This window comes from Arachis ipaensis, chromosome B03 (genome assembly GCF_000816755.2).
Source record: "Arachis ipaensis cultivar K30076 chromosome B03, Araip1.1, whole genome shotgun sequence".
NCBI lineage: Eukaryota > Viridiplantae > Streptophyta > Magnoliopsida > Fabales > Fabaceae > Arachis > Arachis ipaensis.
The window spans coordinates 25,998,641-26,006,300 of NC_029787.2; the positions used below are offsets into that span (position 1 = coordinate 25,998,641).

Here is a 7,660-nt window from a genome sequence, read left to right on the forward strand (position 1 = left end):
ACTATAAGAAGAGACATGAGCTTAATCGAACTCTCATTCTCATGCAAATTCACATCCTAAGCCTATATTAGTGTTAGTTGCTTGAGGACAAGCAACAGTTTAAGTTTGGTGTTGTGATGCGTGAGCATCTTGTCTATCTTTTCCTAGTGAATTTGCATCTAATTTGTTGAGTTTAATTAAGAATTAATTATATTTGCATGTATTTACTTGCCCTTCTTCAATATTTTTGATATTGTTTAATGTCTTTTATATTGCATCTCAAACACCAATTTTTGTTTGTCTAACTAAGCCCATCAAACACTATTGTTGCTTAGTCCATCAATCCTCGTGGGATCGACCCTTACTCACGTAAGGTATTACTTGGTACGACCCAGTGCACTTGCCGGTAAGTAAGTGTGGTTGTAAATACCGCACCAAGGAATAACCAAATCCTCCCATAGGAGGCACTTAAAGGAGGTCTACCAAGTTGTGGAAAATGAAGGAATGCTCGACTTTCCCATAATCATCTTCATAAAAGAGGATTATAAAGGAGTGATCCTTGGCCATGATGAAAACCATGATTCTATCCAATGCCAACTTCCTCAAGATGTTGGTAGATTAGGGGAGTTTAGCAGACATCCTATTCAAGCCTGTTTTTAATAAACCTGGTTTGGAAGAAAAGGATTTGTAGGCATATCCAGACACATTCTTTGGATGCGAGAAATCCCAATTCAGCCTTTAGGATATATTACTCTGTATACTGCTTTTGGTAAGGGTTTGAAGGCACGAACAATGAGTGTCGACTATATTGTAGTGGATATTCCATCAGCTTACAACGCCTTAATAGGCCAGGAAACATTAAATCAACTTGTCACAGTAGTATCAACTCTTCATCTCTGCATAAAATTTCTCACTCAAGAAGGAATAGTCACCTTAAGAGGAGATCAGAAAATAGGGGGGGAGGTAAATGCTACAATGAAAGCTTAAATTTGCGGGGTAGCCTTAGGGGTAAGGAAGTCCATACAATAGAGTTCGGTAGTGTTCAAATAAGAGAGGACATGAGACCTCAACCTGAAAAAAAAAAGTAGAAGTACAAATCAGAGATGAGATTGAAAAAATTACAAATTTTAGAGCGAATCTAGTACAAGGGGAAAAAGAGGATCTCGTTAGCTTGCTTAAACAGAATGTCAATCTCTTCGCATGAAAAGCTTTTGATATGTCAGGTATACAACCTGACCTCATGTGTCAGAAGTTGGTCGTTTACCCAAGTTCACGAACTGTATAGCAACGACGACAAAAGCTTAGTCCTGAGAGAGTACAGGTCGTAGAAGAACAAGTTCAGACACTCTTGAAAGCAGGATTTATTAAGGAAGCCAAGTATCTCTTGTGGCTAGCAAATGTAGTTTTGGTAAAATTTTAAGGATCCTAGAAGGTATTATTTGGATTATAGATCGAGATATAGAGATGGTTATATCTACAATAAGAAAAAATTACATGTGAAGAAAAGGAAGTCTGTCACAACATTAGGCAAGTCGGTATCGTCACTAATAGCAAAAACAATCAATCTAAACTATCTTCAATAGTGATAGAGGTCAAAAGACAGGCAGAAACAAAAATAGCGCCCTATCGAGAGTGATAACGGCACCATTTAGGGGCAATAGAAGTCCCAGGCACAAGTTCAAATGAAAGCAATCACACTACATTACTCAAGAAATTAAATTTGTTATTACCCTAAATTCTCCAAAAATAACCCCTTTCTTGGACACCTTTTAGAAATCAGAAAGCAAGCAAAATCTTTGATACAACAATAAAATATGCAAAAGATGACTAACTGAATATGAAAGACACAAAAAAGGAAAAGAAGAAAAGAAAATCAACTTAAAAGAAAAAATAGTGAGAAATATAGTAAAGAATGCTTGGAAGTCCTGAAAATAACAATAGCAAGTGCATGAATGGAAAAACTTGGAAGCAAAAGAGATAGTGAAGAAAAAGAGTTTCTTGGAAGCAAAAAAAATGAAGAAGAGAGTTTTTGACAAAGAAAAAAAGAAAGGTTTTTTAGAATGAAACAAAAGAAGGAGAGAGAGAAAAAAGATTTTGAATATATATGATAGTGACGAACATAAACTTAATTTCACCCTATTTTAAATACTGTGCACGATTACCAAAAAAACTGAAAAAAACGCATGAACAGTTATAAAAAGTGAAACGTCATTTCAACGCAATCACGTCTAGTAAGGCCACGCTAGGTATTTACCTCAGAAATTCTCTACAGCTTAGTGTGGGATAATTCTCTTACTATCAAGGAAGTAACTACCCACCACCACAAGGTTGGGAGATATGGGGGTAATGGCTAGGTTACCATCCTACTTCTATAAATATTCTATTTAATTCATATTTTTTTAATTCCAATCAAATTGAATCTGTTTAAAATTCTTACTAACTTAAGTATTAGAGTCTCTCGTAGGTATCCTCCACCATCACCCACTCAAGGACAGGTTCTCTCTTTGGTGAATAAGTCAAAATATTTGTCAAAAAGAGTCTGAATCTTTCGTGTAGACTCATATTTAATTGGTTCTAAATAATCTTAGAAAACAGTTATTAAAGACAAAATTTAAACAAAGAATAATTAAAAATTAATTGTCTAAGAATTAATAATAAGAATAGAATTGAAATATGAGACTAACTTAAATTTCATTAAATGTTAAAAATGATTTTAAGAACATTAGGAATAAAATGAATATTTTTGTTTTTCATACTTCTTATTAGTGTTTTTTGATGACATATAACATCAAAATATTACCAAATTGAGTCTTGCATATTTAGAAGTATATAAATATAGATACGAAAATATTTATATTTTTTATTTTCTACTTATTAAAACCTAAATTGAATTGATTATGCTAAAGCAATCCTTGATTCACGTAGTATAATCCTTGAATGATAGAATAAGCCAAGTCAAAACGTTTAACAATTCTTGAATGATATAAATTTATAAAAGATAGTAATATTACTAAAATAGGAATAATAATATTTATTCCAAGAATTATCTGAAATTGAGTTGTTTTGGACATGAACGTGAGGTCCAAATTCTTTTGGGACAGCGTTCGACATCTGTTGGTGTTAAGATACCGCTATCCGAGTTTTTTGTGAGGTGGAGGGTGGTACTTGCAAGGGACTCCGATGTTTAAGTTAATAAGGATTTGGTGCACGAAATTGTGATCTCTGGTAATGGCTTCTTAGGCCAGATACTCTGATCTAGTTTTACAGTCTGTCACAACTTCGATACAACTAACCAGCAAGTGCACTGGGTCGTCCAAGTAATACCTTACGTGAGTAGAAGAGGGAAAGGGATGGGTCGTGAGAAAGCAACGCTGCCCTTCCATCACCGCTGCTATCACGGTTGTGGAAGAAAGTGTCGCCGTCGCCGTGGGTGGTATCCACCGTCTGAGCTGCTACCAGAGGGAGCCGCTGCTACTATGTGTACAGAGAAGAGCAGCGCCGCGTGAATCAAGGAACGGAGATGCCTTTCTGCCTCTGCTCCTGGGTTTTTGGAATCTGACAAAGCACCACTGCCACTGTTGGAGTTGATGTTGCTCTGGCCTTGCCCTGGCTCCATTTTGAACCGTGAGAACCACTACTGTTGGGTAAGCCTTACCCTGTTTTCGATTCCCTCTTGTTCCATCAATTCGTTTCTACCTAGAAGCACTGTTGCTGACACTAGCTGTATTGAATAAAATGGTTATAGTAAGTGACATTGTTGCTGCCTTTACTGGAGATAGTTACTGGCTCTGTGTGGAGATTTCTGTTGCAAATAGTATTCGTTTTGGGGACTGCTTCATCTGTCACTGGAACTACTAACGGAACAGGCTGAGTCACGGTGGTTCTGGCTGCCAAGGGCGGTTCTGTGGCTGTCGGAACCACCGCTGAGGCTTCTGTTCTTTGGTTCAGACGATATTCTTTAGTTACAGTAAGTATCTTTGTATTGAAGCTTCCCCGTTCATATCCCGTTATGTGTTTTAAGGCTTTCGCAATAATAATGTTTTCTAGGATTAAGTTATCGGAGCCACATGTTGCGCGAAAGGGTTGTCCTTGCTGCTGCGAAAGTGAACAAAGCTGTGATGTAAGCTGCTGGTAAATTCGGGTTGATTGAGAGTTCCGGTGACGCGTTTGGGTTATGGTTTTGCGTTTTGAGGTAGGGGCGCTTTTCAAAAACTATATTTTATATGTTGGAATTATTACATATGGATACTGATGTGAGACAATGTATTTGGTGATTGTATCAGCCTTATGTATTGTTTGATTGTCTCTAATGATTATGAATGTTGTTTGGCTGGATTGTTGTGTGGTTTTGTGAAACAAAATGCTTTTGAAGTTAATTCTTTTAAAGCTTTGAGATCGAGTCTAATCTATTGGAAATTGATTTGAGTTGAATGAATTTTCTTAAGAATGTGAAAAATAGAATACACTCTTGAATTCAGCCTGGCTTGCTTTAAATGATCTGGTTTTGATTAATGATTGTTACTGAACTGTTTCTTTGAAACTTTAGAAATGAGTTTATTCGGCTGATAATGATTTGATTTTTGAAACGGTTTTCTTGGAATATGGAATTGAGATGATCGTTGGATTGGCTTGCCTTGAACTGATTTTGGATTTTGGGCTGTTGAAAAGGATTGTGGAGCGGTTTAGTTGGGACCCGAACCGGGTGGCAAATTCCAAGTTTTAGGGGAGGTGCTGCCGAAATTTCTATAAAATCCGAGTCTTTATTGAAATGTTGTCTGGAAAATGATGAGTTAAAGACTTCTACTATTTTATTTGAATTATCAAGAAAAGGATGATTTATGCTTTCGAAATGAGTTAGTGAAGAGGAAATTGTGATTTAGTCTTGCTTCTTAAGAAAGGCATTGTATCTCTTTCAGGAGAAAGTTATTTAGATGAAACTTGTGTTTTAAAGCTGTTTGAATGTGAGAAGGGTTTATGCCTTTGAATTTGACTTGGGGGTTTCAATTAAAGAAGTTTCAATGACTTTGAAAGAACCTGAATGTCTATTGACAAGTTTCATTTTGAAATGTTTTGAGAAAGGTTTTAAGTACTTTTTGAATTCTGAATTTTTGCAAGACTAAAACAATTTTGAACAGTTGAAACACTTTAGAATTTATCATGGGGTTGAAGCTGGTTTTGCCTAAGTAAAGGAAACGGCTTTGAAAGACGTAAATGATTACGTGACTTGATTTGGTTTAGATCCTATTTTATTACTCAAATCGGAAAGCCAAGGTTTTAATGACTTTAAATGAATTTGGCGAAATGAGTTATGCTATTCTCCCCTAAGGACTTGGGACTCTGCCGAGGAACTTTTGTTACAAAAATCCCATTGTTGAATGGGTGATTTTGAATGTTTCAAAAGGAATCTTTAACTTTCCATGGTTTTGGAAGTTCTGGAAAGAGGAAGCCGAGAGTGGCTTGTTTTAAAAAGGGAATTTTCCTTGAGTAAAAGTGGCTTATGAGCCTGAGATAATTTGAGAAATGAGATCTTTAAAGCCAAGGCTGAAAAGAGGTGAAACTTGATTTCAAAGTGAAATGAATTGAGAAAAGTGATTTATGGCTTAAATGCCGATTTTATGAATTTGATGATGTTGAATGGTGGAAGTGCTGTTTTGTTGTGAGCCGGAATGGCTGTGTATGATATGAATATTGGCTGGTTCTGGATTGAACCGTGAGCTAGAATGGCTGTGTATGATATGAATATTGGCTGGTTCTGGACTGAACCGTGAGCCGGATGGCTGAGATGGATGTTGATCTATGGATGAGAATGAATGCATGTATATGCTGAATTATTGATAATTGTGATTTACACTTCCACTATCAGAGGCACGAGTTCCCTGGGAGGAAGCAGTGGCTAGCCACCACGTGCTCCAGGTGGAGACTCGAGACTCTGCTGACCCTATGTCGTAAGTGTGGCCGGGCACTGTGAAAGTCCCGGATGAGCTCGCCCCCGTGAATATTCACCAGTGAGGGTGATGGATATGGATCATGATTATGATCAAATTTATGATGAGTATAACTCGAGTTAGGGATGCACGACAGAGGGACAGTCCAATGGTTAGCTACCAGGACTTGTCGGGTTGGCTCTATAACCGACAGATGATATCACCAGCCACTAGGGATAGGCATGCATCATATGCATCTATGTGACATTATTTGGGTGTGCATATTGTACTTGGTGTGCATATGTGATTAACTGCTAATTGTTCTACTTGCTGTAACTGTTTGTTTGTGCTTGAACTTCCTATCTGTGTTTGCAACTGGGACTCTGTTGGATTGTGGTGATTGGTTGTTGGATGGATTGTTTAGGCCTAGAACCGTGGTTGAATTGAGATGGATCGATGGTTGGTTTTAGTTTGTGGTTATGGTTTGGGAATGTATGAAAGGCTAATTTGGTTCAGCATAGATAAACCTTTTGAAAGGCTTTTGAATATTGTTTTAAATGAACAGTTTCCTCTTTCAGAAAAGGATTTCAGATTTCTCTTTTATTGTAAACCTTTGTTTTTGAAAAGAGGCATAAGACGGTTATTAATCACTGGTACGGTTTATCTCCACGTATCCTATTACAGTAATTCCCAAAAACCCTCTACTGAGAACCCTTTCGAGGACGATGTTCTCACCCCCCTCCCCTACATTTTTTCCCTTTCAGGATATGGGTGCAAAAGTCACGAAGAGTTTATTTAGTTGTTGAAATGCTCTGTATTGCTTTAGATTATTACTTGTTGTACCCTCGCCTTTATCTTGATATATTCTGTAAGAGGGATAGGAATTGTATTGATTAGTGCTTGTAATGTTATTTATATATATATATGTATATATATGGATGTACTCTTTGTGAGTTTCTGTAAGTTGTATGGTATCTATGGATGTGCTTTGTCGAACAAAAGTATTTTTGGGAGCGGTTTTGCGGTTTAAAATTTTAAATAGGCTCATATTTTAGTATTAAATAGTATAAGTGTCGTCGTAATGTCCGAGATATCAGAGTCGCGCAGCCGGAAGCGTGAGCTTTGGTAGTTAGGGTGTTACATTGTGCCACCTGTGAATGCCAACAATTTTGGGTTGAAGCCTCAGCTCATTACTTTGGTGCAACAAAACTGTCAATTTCATGGACTTCTACAGGAAGACCCAAATTTATTCATCTCCAATTTTTTGCAAATCTGTGATACAATAAAGACCATTAGAGTCCATCCTATGTCTATAGGTTATTGCTTTTCTCGTTTGTTGTACGGGACAAAGCCAAGAAGTGGCTTGACACACAGCCTAAGGAGAGCCTAAATACATGGGATAATTGAATGGCGAAGCAAAATGCAATTACGCAGATATATGGAGATTGGGAGGAGTCATACAATAAAGTGTCAAGGTTGCTGCAAGCACTACAGAGTTGTTGTCCCGAAATGATATGTGAGATCAGTGATGTACCGTACTATGATGGGCACCTTATGGTGCATGATTGCAGCATGTTTGATAAGGTATTTTGGGCCTTCCCTGCCTGTGTGGAGACTTTCAAGCATTGCAAGACGTTCGTCTCCGTCGATGGCACACATTTGTATGGCAAATATGGTGGTGTTTTGCTTATTACAGTGGCACAAGATGGTAACAGCAATATCCTTCCTGTAGCCTTTGCAATTGTTGATTTTGAGAC

At 37.4% G+C, this 7,660-nt stretch overlaps 1 long non-coding RNA gene across 1 annotated transcript; it reads left to right on the plus strand.

Moving 5' to 3' along the window:
* Nucleotides 3,806–6,727, plus strand: LOC110270051. The gene is made up of 3 exons (XR_002359050.1): nucleotides 3,806–3,946; nucleotides 4,027–4,171; nucleotides 6,668–6,727. It is a non-coding gene; the product is annotated as an uncharacterized LOC110270051 (long non-coding RNA).